The sequence below is a fragment of the Archocentrus centrarchus genome, chromosome 1, assembly GCF_007364275.1.
Source record: "Archocentrus centrarchus isolate MPI-CPG fArcCen1 chromosome 1, fArcCen1, whole genome shotgun sequence".
In the NCBI taxonomy this organism is placed as follows: Eukaryota; Metazoa; Chordata; class Actinopteri; order Cichliformes; family Cichlidae; genus Archocentrus; species Archocentrus centrarchus.
Window position 1 is genome coordinate 21,321,143 of NC_044346.1, and position 15,998 is coordinate 21,337,140.

The window sequence follows — 15,998 nt, forward strand, 5'->3', positions numbered from 1 at the left end:
GCATATCACCATCCCTTGATGCTATAGTCCTCTTCACAACATCAGCGGTGCTACATATGAGGCTCACATCTTCTGTGACGCCTCTGAGAGGTCCTATGGAGCAGTGGCTTATCTCAGAGTAACAGAGCAGCAGGCACACATCTCCACCTCCTTCATCATGGCACGTTCAAGAGTTGCACCCCGCAAACAGGTGTCAATTCCCAGACTGGAGCTGTGTGCAGCGTTGACGGGAGCCCAACTAGCGAAGGTACTCCAAACTGAACTCTCACTACCACTGGACTCTGTCTACTTGTGGACTGATTCTACTACAGTGCTGCAGTGGATCCAGTCCAGCTCATGCAGGTACAAGGTATTTGTGGGGACTCAGATTTGTGAAATACAGGAGTTGACCTCCCCAGAACAGTGGGGGTACATGAACTCTGATGAAAATCCAGCAGATGACATCACAAGAGGGAAAGCACTGTCAGAGCTCACTGCCTCCAGCCGTTGGTCACAGGGCCCACACTTCCTCACCCAGACTCCTGACACCTGGCCAAAACCCCCGACAGAGTTCCCAGACTGTGGCAGTGAAGAACTCAGAAAGACCGCATTCTGTAGCTTCACATCTGTAGCTCAGAGCCTCCCAGATCCCGCACAGAGTACTTCATTAGAGGACTTGATTCTAGCCACTCACCAATCCCTGCATGGGGTGGCCGCGACCTCCTATACTGCTACTGAGCGGCTCGAAGCAGAGACCCAACTGCTTCGCTCTGCACAGAAGGACAGCTTCCCAGAGGAGGTCCAAGCGCTCCAAGCAGGCAACTCTGTACGCCCAAGCAGTCGTCTCAGTGCTCTTTCCCCTGAGTATGACAGCCTCAGTGGACTGATCCGAGTGGGAGGCCGCTTGCGTCAAGCCATGGATGTAGACCCTGACAGCCTCCATCCAGTTGTGTTAGCACCTGATCACCCTGTGACTCACCTCATCATAAAGCACTATGATGCTCATCTGCTTCACCCAGGTGCAGAGAGACTCTATGCAGAGATAAGGCGCACCTACTGGATCCTTAGAGGTCGCCAGGCTATTAAGAAACATCAGTACCAGTGCGTGGACTGCAGAAGATGGCGTGCTGCACCTTCTACACCAAAGATGGCTGACCTTCCCTCAGCTCGGCTGAGGCTGTACAAACCCCCATTCTGGTCCACAGGGGTCGACTGCTTTGGACCGTATCTGATTAAGATTGGATGTAGGAGAGAAAAACGCTGGGGGATCATCTACAAATGCCTCACCACTCGATGTGTTAACTTGGATCTCCTCCCTAGCCTTGATACTGACTCTTTCCTGATGTCATTACGCAGGTTTATTGCTCGCTGGGGGAAGCCGTATGAGCTGTGGTCCGACCGAGGCACCAATTTCAGGGGTGGCCACAGAGAACTACAGAGCACCTTTGAAAAAATGGCCCCAGAGCTGCAGCACCAATTGGAAAAACAGACCATCAACTTTAACTTTAACCCACCGAATGCTCCTCACTTTGGAGGAGCCTGGGAAAGAGAAATCAGGTCAGTCAAGTCAGCTCTACAAGTCCAAAACAGACCAAGTCATGGCAGAGGAAGTCCTCCTAACAGCTCTCAGAGAGGTTGAAGGCAGCCTTAACTCTAAACCTCTAGGTTATGCCTCCTCTGATGTGGCCGACCCAGACCCCATCACGCCAAACCTTTTGTTAATGGGGCGGCGGGACGCAGGACTACCACAGGTAGTGTATGGACCTCACGATGCCCTGTCTAACAGGAGATGGAAACACAGTCAGGTGATCAGTGATCATTTTTGGAAGCGCTTTATGCAGAACTACCTCCCTGGGCTCCAGTTGAGACCGAAATGGAGGAAATCTACTGATAATGCTGCTGTGGGACAAATTGTGATGATCGTCGACTCCAACCTTCCCAGAGGACTGTGGCCAGTGGGGACCATCACCAAGGTTTTCCCTGGGACAGATGGCGTTGTTCGAGCTGCTGAGGTGAAGGTTAAGGACAATATCTATGTTCGCTCAGTAACCAAACTGGTGGAGCTCCCTAAGGAGCCTGAAGACTTAAGTCAGACTTCTCTAAACTAGTGGACTTTGAATGAGTGTATTTGCTTACAAATACAGGGGCGGCTGTTAAAAGTCCGTGCCCTCATTTGGCACTACAATACCCATGATGCACCTGTTTTGTAGTTCTACTCGCTCGTAGGTAGGCAGCTCCTTCTGCGGGGCTCAGTGCCGCGATAACAGCATCCACGGAGCAGGAATCGCCATCCACAGCCAATCCTTTCCTAATCTTGTTTGTATGAGTGCTGTGTGCCTTCTTATGATATAACCACACATACACAAACACACACACACCCACCTAGCAATACTCACAACACCCTCTGTACCGTCATCATCTCCCATGTACCTGCTTCTATTGCCTCAATAAACCCTCTAAGCTGCACTCCTGGAGTTGGCCTATTCCTTCTGACTGAGGAAGATTCAATTGACGAGCGATCTGCAACCAGCACACATTAGACGCACACAGTCTCTTACACACCTGTCACATAAATATCTGCTTTATTATTTGCAATGTTTGATTTAGAAAAGAACATTGAAACAGTTTTGTTTACATTAAGTTGTAAGCAAGATTGGTTTAGCCATTCAGAGACATGGGCCATAGACTGTGAAAGTTTTTCAGCTACTTGTGTTGTGTTTTTACCATGCGTGTAAATGACGGTATCATCTGCATACATCTGAATATAGACATCTGGACAAACTGAAGGTAAGTCGTTTGTATAAAGTGAAAATAGCAGAGGCCCCAAAATAGAACCTTGAGGTACCCCTGTGGACAGAGAGAGGAGCGGTGAGTGGTAATCACTGATCCTGACTGACTGTGAGCGATTCGAAAGATATGATTCTATCCATTTTATTGCACCTGCTGAGAAGTTAAATTTTCTTAATTTGGTTAACAATATTTTATGGTTTACTGTGTCAAAGGCTTTTTTTAGATCAAGAAACACAACTCCAACCACACCACCTTTATCCAGCAAATGTTTGATATTTTCTATGAAAAAACAATTAGCAGCTTCCGTAGAGTGTCGAGTTCTGAAACCAAATTGGATTGAATGAAGGGAAAATGTAGTGGTATTCAGATGTGTTATTATTTGTTGGGAAATAAGTTTCTCTGCAACTTTTGACACTGTAGGTAAGATACTGATTGGTCTGTAATTTTCCACTGACAATGGATCTCTTTGAATACTGGGACAACAGCAGCTGATTTCCACACACTTGGAAATACCACCTCAATAATGGAGAGATTGACAATTTTGGTCACTGGTGTTAATAAAGTGGAACTGAATTCTTTCAGCATGCACATATCTATGCCAAATATGTCTCTAGTTCTGGAAGCTTTTAATGTTTTTATTGTCTGTAAGACTTCAGATTCTGTGACTGTGCCTAGATTTAAAATCGGCTCTAACTTATTTATCAGACAAACGTTCAGATTGTTAGGTGGGAAGCTTTGGGTAATAGTGGATATAGATTCAATAAAAAAATTATTAAAGGCATCTGCAACTTTGTTTGTGTTATTTGTAATTTGTCCATTTATCTTAATTTCTAGAAGTTGTTTCCTTTTTATGTCCTGTCCTAAAAGTTTTTTCAGTTGTTTCCATATTGTTTTAGAATCCCCTTTTGCATTTTCTATTATAGTCAAGAAAAAAATCTGCTTTAGCCTTGCGTATGGCTTTAACAGTTTTATTCCTCAGTGTTGTGAACAGATTTTTAGCACTAACTGACTTAGTTTTAATTGCATTTTTTAATGCAAGATCCCTCTCTTTCACTAGTTTGAGTATGTCAGAGCTCATCCAGGGAAGTATGTTTTTCTTGTGTTTGTGTTTAACTTTACAGGTAAAATCTTTTATTGTTCTCTCAATTGCAGCTATAAAAGATTCACAGTCCATTTCACAGTTTGTTCCCGGTAAAATGTGATCCCAGTCAATCTGCTGGACAGCACTTTTAAATCCTTCCTGTTGGTTTTTTGGAATTCCAACATACTCACGCTCTCTGACAGGATGACCAAACCTCTTTTTTGAGAGCTTTCTGGCCACAAGGATTAAATTGTGGTCAGAAAGACCAGCTAGCATATTATAAGACTTAATGATTCTCTCAGGTCGGTTGGTAAATACTAAATCAATCTGGGTGCTGCTTGATGTGGTAATTCTTGTGGGCCCATTGATCATTTGGACTAGATCAAATTTGTCAGTTATTTTTTTAAGATTTTTTTCTACATGATGTATCTTCCCAGTTTATTTTGGTATCCCCCCAGATAATGGTCTCTTTGTTTAAGTTAGATTCTTTCAGTAGATTTTCAAACTTTTCATAAAAAGTGACATCTGAAGAGGGGGGGCGATATATCACAACGATTGTGAAAGACATTTGTGGTGCTAGTATGATGTTTAAACCCAAGCATTCCAAATCATGATCATTCATCCACATAATTTCCTGATATTTAATATTATTTTTTATGTATATCATGACACCACCACCCTTTGCTCCTTCTCTGTCTCTTCTGAACATATTATAGCCAGGGATGTTAAGTGCTGCAGAGGGAGCATTTTTATAGAGCCAGGTCTCAGATAGACAAAGATAGTCCAGATTTGAGTTAAGCAGCAGGTGATTAACTTGTTCTATTTTTGACATGATGCTTCTTATATTTAAATGGCCACCTAGCAGACCTTTGGCCTTTGTTTTAGTGTCCCAAACTATTTTTGAGTGATTAACAGTTTGAAAAAACCCCCACTTCCGGTGTTTAGCTATCCCTGGATTGAGCCGCTTCCTGTTTATGGTCGTTGCCATGGTGACGGAACGACCATTCAGAAAAGTTTGTTGTGTGTCTGGATCATGCCTCCCGCTTCCATACGAGGCCACGGTTGTATCACGCAGTTGTCCCACGGACTCTCAACTGAAGCTTCTTCCCGACGCACCGACAGACACCCTCGGAACCAGAGTTTCCCCGACAGACCGTCCCGGTGCCGCGCCATCCACACCATCGCCCAATGGTAAGATGTTACCAACCAACTGAGCTGGATCAACATGAACAGGCTTTGAAAACGTTGTAAGCAAACAATAGACCCGGAGTGCCGTGACAGCCCCTCTCCCACCTGCAGCCATCTTGTCTTGCAGTCTTGGTCTTGGCGTCCCTGCTCCCGGGACACACGCGACACCTCTTCCTCCTCGCCTTGGACTCGTGGCCACACCACGCCTGCCGTCGCGCTTTTGTCGTCACCGTCGTCGTTGCCTCCCTCACCTTCTTCCCCTCTCTGGCGGCGGCTGTGCCGGCCACCAGCTCTTTGCCCAGCCGTTCCAGGAACAGCCTGCGTTTGTTGCGCTTGCCCGGCATCCAGGCGGGATTCAGCTCCCTCCACAGCACGAAGGCGTTGTACGCGGACACGTCCACCATGTTGTGAAAGAGGGCCAGGGGCCAACGAGTCATCCTTCTCCTGCAACTGTACGTGCCCAACACCTTGTCCAGGTTGTCCACGCCTCCCTTGGTGCGATAGTAGTGGAGCATCGCCAGGGGCTTCCCGTCCGCTCGCCCGCTCAGCCCCGGGGTGTGCACGTGCTGCTCGTGCGTGGTGAGGATCAGCACGTTCTTGTTGTGCTTGGCCAGGTAGGAGACCACGACGGCGTCAGGAGGCTCCGCGGTCCACGCAAACGCGAATCACGACGATGGCACCGGTCTGCCCTTGACTTCGAGCAGTCGCCTGGGGATCTCGGCCCTGTTCGCGCGCCCGGTCCCGAGCGAGGTGAGGCCCCTTTGGACGAACAGCCTCCTGACCAGCTCGTATGACGTGAAGAAGTTGTCGAAGGTGACGTTGTGGCCCGGTCCCAGTCCCTCGGTCAGCTCGAGCACCACTCTGGATGCCAGGTTTTTCTCAGGAGGACCTCGCTTGTTGCGTTTCCCGGTGTATGCCAGCATCTTCTATGCTCACGGTCCTTCACGATTCGCCTGACACCGCTTTGTTTGTTTTAGTGTGTCGTTTGTTACGCAGTGACAGAAGCAGAACTTGGCTTGGGGTTATCGCGTTGCAAAGTCCGTGCTCGGTGGTGCGCGGTTTTGTTGTTTTTTGGGAGGTTTTGTTTTTTTTTTGTTTTTTTTTTTATCTCAATTGCTATCGAGTGTGGTTGTTTGGCGACGGTGATGGTGGTGATGATGATGATGATGGTGATGGTGATGATGATGGCAATCGTGGGTTCGCGTCGTGTCGCCTCATCGATAAACGAAGCCAGCCAACCCCACGAGTGCGATTTTTTTTTATCGCAATCGCGATCGAGCAGTTGTTTGGCGATGGTGAAGTTGATGACGATGGCGATCGTGATCGTGATCCCCGGGTTTGCGTCATCGAGTCCTCGACCTGCGATCGCAGCGGTCTTTGCGTAGCCTTGCTTTCGGTCCGGTCTGGTCTGGTCTCGTGTGCGTGTGTCTGTGTGTGTGTGTGTGTGAGTGAGTGAGCGTCTGTGTGTGTGTCTGTGTGTGTGTGTGTGTCTGTGTGTGTGTCTGTCTGTCTGTGTGTGTGCGTGAGTGAGTGCAGGCGTGTGCATGAGTGTCCCCGTCACACACGATGCAATGACTATCACTGGCCACTGGGGGGCAGGGACAATCGCACACATGCAATGAATGTCGCCAGCCACAGGGGGTCCCGTTGAGCTGGGAGGCCTGGGGTCACCATTTTGACTAGTCATAATTACGTTTGAGATATCTTAAATTGTAATTACAGATGTGTGAGCCGTCAAATGACAAATCCGGTGACGTCATTTGAGATATCGTGAAAGGAATTTTGACTCGTCAAAATGTAATTGAAGATATCTTGAATTATTATTCTTACTAGTCAGAATTTAATTGCGGATATCTTAAATTACCATTCTGGATAGTCAAAATGTAGTTTTGTCTAGTCAAAATCCAGTTTTAGATATCTGAAATGTAATTACGGATAGTCAGACAAAGGGATTTTATGTTAAAACGGCCTGCCATATATGTTAGTGCACCGTAGATACCTGTTAATGTTTGTACAGTAATGTTTCTGTTAGTTTACCTGTTGGAAACAAGCTCTCATGGATAATGTTTGCTAAGCACCGCCATTTCAGTTATGTTAGCTAACGAGTGAAGGACAATAGGAGCAGCTACATTGGCTCCTATTTTTTCCCTCATATTAATATCAGCGTTCATTCTGAATAGCAAACCTCTGTATGAACTGAATTGTCTGTAAACTTTTCAGCTGTTTTGACGGAAAAATCTTTTTGATTTAATTTGAAGCTTTATTTGAACTTTTGGAAAGAGGCCATTTTTGTTTATTTGCACATTATATTTTCATTTAAAAATAAAAATTGCCTTTACTTTAATATGCATTTTTTATTTGATATTTATTGTGATGGTCACATTAATGTTAAAAATACATTTGTTTAGTTTCAATCTCGTATTTTTATGGGTCATTATTTTAATTGTGAGATGAGAACAAGGTGATGTTAACAGGTGGGCAGGCTTGAACAGGTGAGTTAAGATTGAAATAATCGTTGACTAATCGACTAATCTATAGCAGAAATGACAGATTATTCCACTACCAAAATAATCTTTAGTTCCAGCCCTACTGTCCATGCAATCTGATCACAGCATGAAAACAACAAAACACTGTCACCACAGGAACAGTGAGTTAACCAATCCGATTAAACCACTACAGCTTACAAATGCACAGTTATGTCTGAACATTTGGGTAAAAGATTTAGGGGAAGACACGCAGGCAAACTGGCAACGGGCCGTGACGCAAACCCGCGCCACAACGCGGCATATGTATGTGGCCGCCGGCTTCACCACTAAGCCGCCGAGGCGCACCAACATTTTCACTTTCAAACTTTACTTGAACTTTTTCACTTCCAGCCCCAATCGGTCGTGGCAGATGACCGCCCCTCCTTGAGCCTGGTTCTGCTAGAGGTTTCTTCCTCTTAAAAGGGAGATTTTCCTTCCCACTGTTGCCATGTGCTTGCTCATAGGGGGTCGTTTTGACTGTTGGGTTTTAACTTTTTCACTTTCAAACTTTATTTGAACTTTTTCACTTCCAGCCCCAACCGGTCATGGCAGATGACCGCCCCTCCTTGAGCCTGGTTCTGCCAGAGTTGTCTTCCTGTCAAAAGGGAGTTTTTCCTTCCCACTGTCGCCACATGCTTGCTCATAGGGGGTCGTTTTGACTGTTGGGTTTTCACTTTTTCACTTTCCAATTCTATTTGAACTTTTTCACTTCCAGCCCCAACCGGTCATGGCAGATGACCACCTGTGCTTGAGCCTGGTTCTGCTGGAGGTTTCTTCCTGTTACAAGGGAGATTTTCCTTCCCACTGTTGCCATGTGCTTGCTCATAGGGTGTTGTTTTGACTGTTGGGTTTTAACTTCTTCACTTTCAAATTTTAGTTGAACTTTTTCACTTCCAGCCCAAACCGGTCATGGCAGATGACTGCCCCTCCTTGAGCCTGGTTCTGCCGGTGGTTTCTTCCTGTCAAAAGGGAGTTTTTCCTTCCCACTGTCACCACATGCTTGCTCATAGGGGGTTATTTTGACTGTTGGGTTTTTAACTTTCAAACTTTATTTGAACTTTTTCACTTCCAGCCCCAACGGGTCATGGCAGATGACCACCCCTCCTTGAGCCTGGTTCTGCCGGAGGGTTCTTCCTGATACAAGGGAGATTTTCCTTCCCACTGTCGCCACGTGCTTGGTCATAGGGGGTGGTTTTGACTGTTGGGTTTTCACTTTTTCACTTTAAAATTCTATTTGAACTTTTCCACTTCCAGTCCCAATCCACTCTTGCGCGTCACTTCGTTGAATAAATATAACCTGTTTTTGATGCATTCTGACAATCCGTTGGTGAAAAAAGTATTGTAAATACTGTTTACGCATGATGGCGCACACAGTCTTACTTGCTGCTCAGTTTCAGGCACGGAGGACGCACTGAATACACAGTAAGTTTATGGATTCATGTGAAAACACAACCCATAGCGCCTTATACCCACGTATAAGCAGACAGTGTCATGTGACTTCTCTGCTTATTATTGGCTCTGGAAAACCCATTTCATAACATGATTGGCCAAATGAGGTGTCAATACAATTCTGAGGGTCTAGTCTGTCATACAAAAGCATCGTAAGGGCAGACTGCAGCTTTACTGTGACGCTATTATTGATGAGAATTGCGGCTATTTTCAGAGAGGTGGCTCTTTTGGCTCGGCTCCCAAAGAAGAGCTGACTCTTTCAGCTCCCAAGTGGCTCCTTAGATTTTAATTTTAAAAAAAGTGTAAAATGAATTACTAATGTAAAAACATGCATTAAGCCTATATCAAACATTTCTTTATATACTCAACATATAATAGAGTGCTCCAAATACAAATTATAAAACAAAAGATTGGAAATCAGAAAAAACAAGGGCCTTTGAGCAGTTGATCCTGTTTCTCCTGCCTGATGACCTGCCCTGTTTTGTTCTTCTAATTGCACTGAGGGATGAACAATTTGTATATGCCTGTCCAGGTGATATGTGGAGCCTGCTTGATATAAAATTTAAAATTTGCAGTCTTTCTATCACATTAATCCTTTAACGTCAGGCAATCACTGCTGAATCGCGGGTTTCCTGACCTTACTAGCCGTGAACAGCTGATTAAGACGTAGCATCTCAAGGCAGAGTCATCTGGTCAAAGGAACTCGATCAACTGGCTTTTTACTGTAACTCCGCCACCATTCGTGCTATCGAAAAAATTCAAACGGTTCCTGAAAGCTTAGAAATTGCACTTCACAGTCATGTAGTGGTATTATGGTATTTGTTGCTGGAAGTTCGCAAACTCCGGCACTTTTGAAGTACGCCGTGTCTCCTTCGACATGTTTGGAGGTATAAGGTTAAAATGTGTCCAGTCTTTACTACGTTTTCCGTCACTCATTTTCCTCACCGTTCCCACGTGTACCCTCTATGTAACGCGCAACTTCCTTTAGCTCTTTCCTGTCTCGCAGTGAATTTTGCAGGAGGCCCTCCCTCTCTGGTGTTTGTTTACTCACTGCGCAGGATTTTATGTAGACCCCAGGACCTCCTGTAAATCTCTTCTTCTTTATAAGCCATTTAATTCAGCTTCTTATCAACACACGTGACTGTATGACTCCAATAGTAAAGCATTCATGAGTCTGGGGCTTTTACTGTGAAAGATAAGGACATGAGCACATGGCAGAACAGATCAGGTTTTCATATTGCTTTTTTTTTTTATCTTTGATGTTTTTTTCATGCTTTTTGGTGAACTCCGGAATGGCACAATGGGAATAAGTACAAATCCCTTTGTTCTGAGGTAATGTACCAGTCAAAAGTTTGAAATTCAGTGGTTTTTGATTATTTAAAAATTGTCTGCATCATAGATCATCATCCAAACTATAAAGAAATACATATGGGATTATTTAGTCAACAAAAAAGTGTTAAACAAACCAGAATACATTTTATATATTTTATATATATATATATATATATATATATATATATATATATATATATATATATATATATATATATATATATATATATATATATATATATATATATATATTCTTCAAAGCAGGCACCTCTTGCTTAGATGACAGCTTTGCTCATTATGGCATTTTCTCAGTCAGCTTTATGAGGTAGTCACCTAGAATGGCTTTCAGTTAAAAGCTGCACCTTGTCAAGAGTTAATTTCTTGAATTTTTTGCCCTCTTAATGTGTTTGAGACCATCAGTTGTGTTGTGAAGAGGTAGTGTTGGTATAAAGTGAATAACCCTATATGAGTAATGTTCCAATCCATATTATGCAAGAGCTACTCAAAAAAAGAAAAACAACAGTCCATCATTACTTTAAGAAATAAGGTCAGTCAACTCGAAAAATTTTAAGAACTTTGAAAGTCTCCTCAAGTGCAGTAGCAAAGACCATCAAACATTATGATGAAACTGGCTCTCATCAGGACTGCCCCAAGAAAGGAAGACCAAGAGTTAACATTCATCCATGAATATGAATGAGTGAGAATACAAAATTAAGAGGCCATCAACAATAAGCAGATATAGCAAATGGTAGATTAGTGAGCTGGAAAGACCAGACAATAAAGGTGGGTTTTGAGGTTAGACTTAAATGCCTGAATTATGCTTCTGTGTCAGATCTTTGCAACATGGTATACACAATCCTTGCCGGTTGCATAGGGTTCAGAGGGGATTTCTAGTCACATATGTAAGAAACACATAAGAAACATAATTCAGGTCTTAGAGGGCACTCTTTTTATTTCAAGCTGTAATGGATTCCACACACATGGAGTTGTGACTTCAAAGGTTGTGTCACTTTTTTGTTTGAGGTGTGACTTTGGAACATATAAGAGATCTTTGCCAGTGGATCTGAGAGACCTGGGAGATGAGTGTAAATGAATGAGAAAGATGACAAAAACTTCCCATTAAAACAATCAGTAAAATCTTAAACTGAATTCTAAAATGGGCATGATGTCAGTGCAGTGAGAACAGGATATGCTCATATTTTTTAGTACCAGTCAGCAGTCTTGCTGCTGAATTCTGCATCATCTGTAACCACATTAAATCAAACATGCATCTGTATAGTAATCCATATATGAAGTAATACAGGCGTGGGTGACTTTTTCCAGATCATGTAATAATTTGAGTTTGGCAATCATTCTTAACTGGTAGTAGCTATTTTTGACAATGGAACAAATTTGTGTGTCAAAACTTTCTTTCTAAAACTCCTTTAAACTTCTATTTTAATTATGGGGTGAGATGGCCTAAATTGCCAGCAAAAGTGCTTCTAGATTTGAAGGTAGATAATTTGAAAGATAACAGTTTTGTCACTGTTAAACTGGAGGGAGTCACTAGTTACTAAGAGACTCCTTTTTAGTAACTCCTTTATTATTTTCAAGCAACTGGTCCCAGGACCCCTGAGGGACCCCTCAAGAAACATGGTCAGAGGTGACTAAAAACTAACAGACATGTAAAAATAGAGAGTATGGTGGCCTGCCTGAGGGAGCAACTGGAGTCATCCAGCCACTACTGGGATCAAAATTTAGGGTGCCTATATTTTAGAGGTGCTACAGAGTCCAGAATAGCTGAGCAGGAGGAATGGAAAATGGAAAATAATTCATCTGGGTTCAAAAGCAGTGCATCAGCAGATGTAATGAAAGTTGCAATGACATTTTTCTCAAAAACTTTCCAAAAACAGCTTGAGAGAGTTCATTTGATCAAAATTATTGTTGAATGAAGAATTCTATGAATGAGTGAGCTTGTTTGGTAGGATGGCCCCATTCATTCAGTCTCTGAGGACCGGTGGTTAACGGGCTTCAGTTGTTTGTTGCTTATAGGGATGGCACGTGAAGGAATTTGAATAATAAGAGTGTGTGCTGCTGCTTAAGCCTTTTGGTTTCTGTGTGTTCATTTCATCAAACAGGAATGACACAAACAGGAATAAGGAGTCCAATTATTAAATTTAATAAAGCCATTTCAAACAGTTTACAGATTAATCTGGTTCAGAATTGTCGGAGCTGCCTGATGCAGTCAGTGCAGCTTCACACAAGTCTGACACCGCTCTCTTTCTTAAGTTCAACTTTTATACACAGACTTGACACAGTTACACAGTTATTGAAGTATGCAAGATGTAGCATGCTTATCAGTTCCTTCTTCTGTGCCCTTCACTGTCGCCTGTTAACGGCCTCATCTAGGTCCTGTAGACACAAAACATCAGACCAAAACACACATTCTTTTTGGAGACCCCTGGAAGTATCAAAAATATTTTGACGGGGAAGAAGTCCTTCCGGTACCGGACGGTCACCAGTGCTCGCTAGCAGTATGTCCAGGAGCTGAAGTAGAGAAAAAAATAACTGCTGAAATCCTCAGCACAGCAAGCACAACACACAAACACGACAGAGAGCGGCGGAGGCGTGGAAAAACATGCCAGCAATGATCGCTCGGTGTTAAAGGGAATCCGTCGCAGCGACGGAGAACTTTATTGAATCTGAGGAGGGTTTTTTTTTAAACTCTTGATCCGCCACTCCATTCCAGTAGGTGGCGGTAATGCAGCTCTAAGCTGGTTTGGTGAACCGCAGACCCACAAGAAGACGACGGAGAACGGCAATTCAGCTAATGTGGGTCGGATCGGATCGGATTGCATTTTTTATTTCTTTCCGATATCCGATCCAGTAATTTAGGTCAGGATTGGACCGATACTGAATATCGGATCCCTAGTTGTTTATAGACATTACACTTGTCTTTATGTTTTTAACAAGGCTAAACCTGTTTGGGGCTTGTGGAAGATGGTGTGAGTTTATAGTATAAGCTTAAATAAATATGTCTGTTACCTGACCTCAGACTGTGGTTGTTGTCCATGGTGCTGAGCAAAAGGTGGAATGATGAGCAACTATGAGATGGTCTGCTTCCTCAGTATGATGCATGTCACAGCTTTGAGCCATCATCAGTTTAGTTATGCGTAGGAAACACCTTCCCCTCTAATTCCAACTAAATGAACATTGCTAATAGCTGTTTCCCACACATACTGTAGCTTTTAAGCCCCTTTGACCTTTACACAAGAAGAATTTGATTGCTGGTCATTAATACTGAAACTTTTTCTGCCTCAAAGTTTTTTTTTCCTGTTTTGAAGGAATTGATACTATTATCTCAGAATTGATGTGAAACGAAAAGACTGTAAGGATCAGAAACTAGTTCTCACAGAGACCTGAGCAACTGGAGGGCAAATATGAAATGATATTTTTGAAGCTGCTAATTTTAGAATTATATTGTCCTGATTTCAGTTTGATTCATTTTACCCACCACCTATTAGTCTTAAAATGGAAGACACTTCTTGTGGGCTGGTATTACTCTCAACCTTAGCTCTTCCAAGTATAATAAAATTTTATTGCTAAAACTTCTCTGAGAATATAATTCAACCATTGTTTTGGCCTTCAAACATCGTATCAGTCCCAATAACTGGAAACCGTATTTTCCCACCATGCTTAGTGTACGGTACATTTAGAACTTGGACCCAGGCATTATCACTGTCGTGGTTCCTGGGTCTTGGACCCACTGTTTTGAGTTTTCTGGACTTGAGAGGATTTATGTTCTAGTTCTTTTTCTGTCCTTTGAATATAGTAATTTCTAGTTCTGAGTTTATCTTGGTTCCTTGTTTGGTGTTTGTTCCTTTCCATGTGTCCTAGTCTCATCTCTGTGTTTAATCTTTGGCGCCCTGCATTTGTTTACCTTCTGTCTTCAGGAGCAAGTTCAACTGTCCTAGTCCAGGTCTCTGTTTGCCACTTCCTGTTTTACTTTTATAGTGTCTCGTATCATGTGCTCTGTATTCAGTTTTTCTTCCTTGGCCTTGTTAGTTAAATTCTGTGCAGTTGTGCTCCCTGGTGTGTCCTATTTCCCTGATTGCCAGTGTGTGTATATATTGTCTGCATTTTCCATAGAGCTCTGTTGTGTTGTTGTTCCTCCTGCTGTGTGTGTGTGTGTGTGTGTGTGTGTGTGTGTGTGTGTGTGTGTGTGTGTGTGTGTGTGTGTGTGTGTGTGTGTGTGTGTGTGTGTGTGTGTGAGAGAGAGAGAGAGAGAGATTTGGTCAGGGTTTTTCTCTCTCTCTCTACTTTTGTTCTACTGTTGTGAAGCACTTTGTGATTTATGTCTTGAGAGGTGCTATATAAATAAAATTTTACTGTAGAGTAATTCTTTGGCTCATTTTTATTATTTTTCTGGTAAACTTAGATTACCTAAACATTTCTTTAGATATCTACAAATAATTTTGTAACATTTCCTCAGTTTCCAAGTCTAACTGCTGCCTCTTATTTGGACACATTTCTTGAGTCAGTACACAATTTAGAAAGGAATGATTTCCCATATTTATACTTGGATTCATAACCAACACCTGAATGATGAGAATCATTCAGCTGATGAATCCATTCCCATCTTACTAAGGTTAGGCATTCAGTAAGCCATGTATGTATCTTCTGGTTCTTTAAAATCCCTTACTAAAATAACTTGGAAACAGGTTGTACCTAATGCTGATAGGTTTGTCTGGGATCATTCCTCCAACAATACAGCTTTCATCTATAGAGTTTACATTTGTAACTTTTGTGACTTTGCTGGCCAAATGTGTAACATTGCTAAAATGTAAATCTCTCAAACTTCCCCTCACATTTCTTTTTCTAAATCTATTCTGTTAATGCGACGCTTAACTTTGATCACAGCCGATTTCTGCTGTTGTGTATATATGTTTGAAAATGTAATAAAAGAACAAGTAGATCAAAAAAAGTTTTATCATGATATATGCAGAACATACTGTCTTACTCTGTAACAAGTTAATGCAAAAGAGTGCAGTTAAAAATTTAAACACAACCATGTGATTAGTACCTAGGTGCAACTAGTAACAAATGAGATGGATGAAAGTTTAAAGGTGCATGTGGAATGGCAACATTCAAGAACTTGTAAAAACATGTTCATTTCTTTTTTATTTTACTTTTGCAATGGTTCAGATAAACATGACTGCAACAATACGGCAGTAAATTAACATCAAACATAAATCGTAATGTGTTAATGTCAGCATGTAAGTGGGAAAGGAGGGTTATGGGGGAGTTAAATGGGAGTTGAAGCAGCTGCATCTGAAGTTACTGGAGAGTTGGGGCCAGTCAAACGGGGAATAAAAAGCAGATGTGAAACTGGGAAGTGGTTAACATTGTGACATACTGTATTTCATCAGAACTTTCATTGGGTAAAAAGCAGATTCATGATCCGATCCTGGTTTTGCTTTTGAAATTATAATCATATCTAAAAGAGGTCACTTGTCTATTTCCTGAGAAGCTTTTATTCAAAGCAGCAGTGACAGCTGATGAGGGTTTTTCTTAAAAAGGGTTCAGTAAAAACAATTAAATTTTAAAAGAACATTATGGTGTTCAGCTGCTGTAGAGGGATAACAGTATGCACCTTTGTCCAAAAGGTGGCGATA

The 15,998-nt window shown here is 42.5% G+C and overlaps 1 pseudogene; it reads right to left on the reverse strand.

Annotated features, from left to right (window-relative positions):
• Positions 1–4,855: 4,855 nt before the first annotated feature.
• Positions 4,856–15,998, reverse strand: part of LOC115778080 (uncharacterized) — a 73,813-nt pseudogene continuing 62,670 nt past the window's right edge.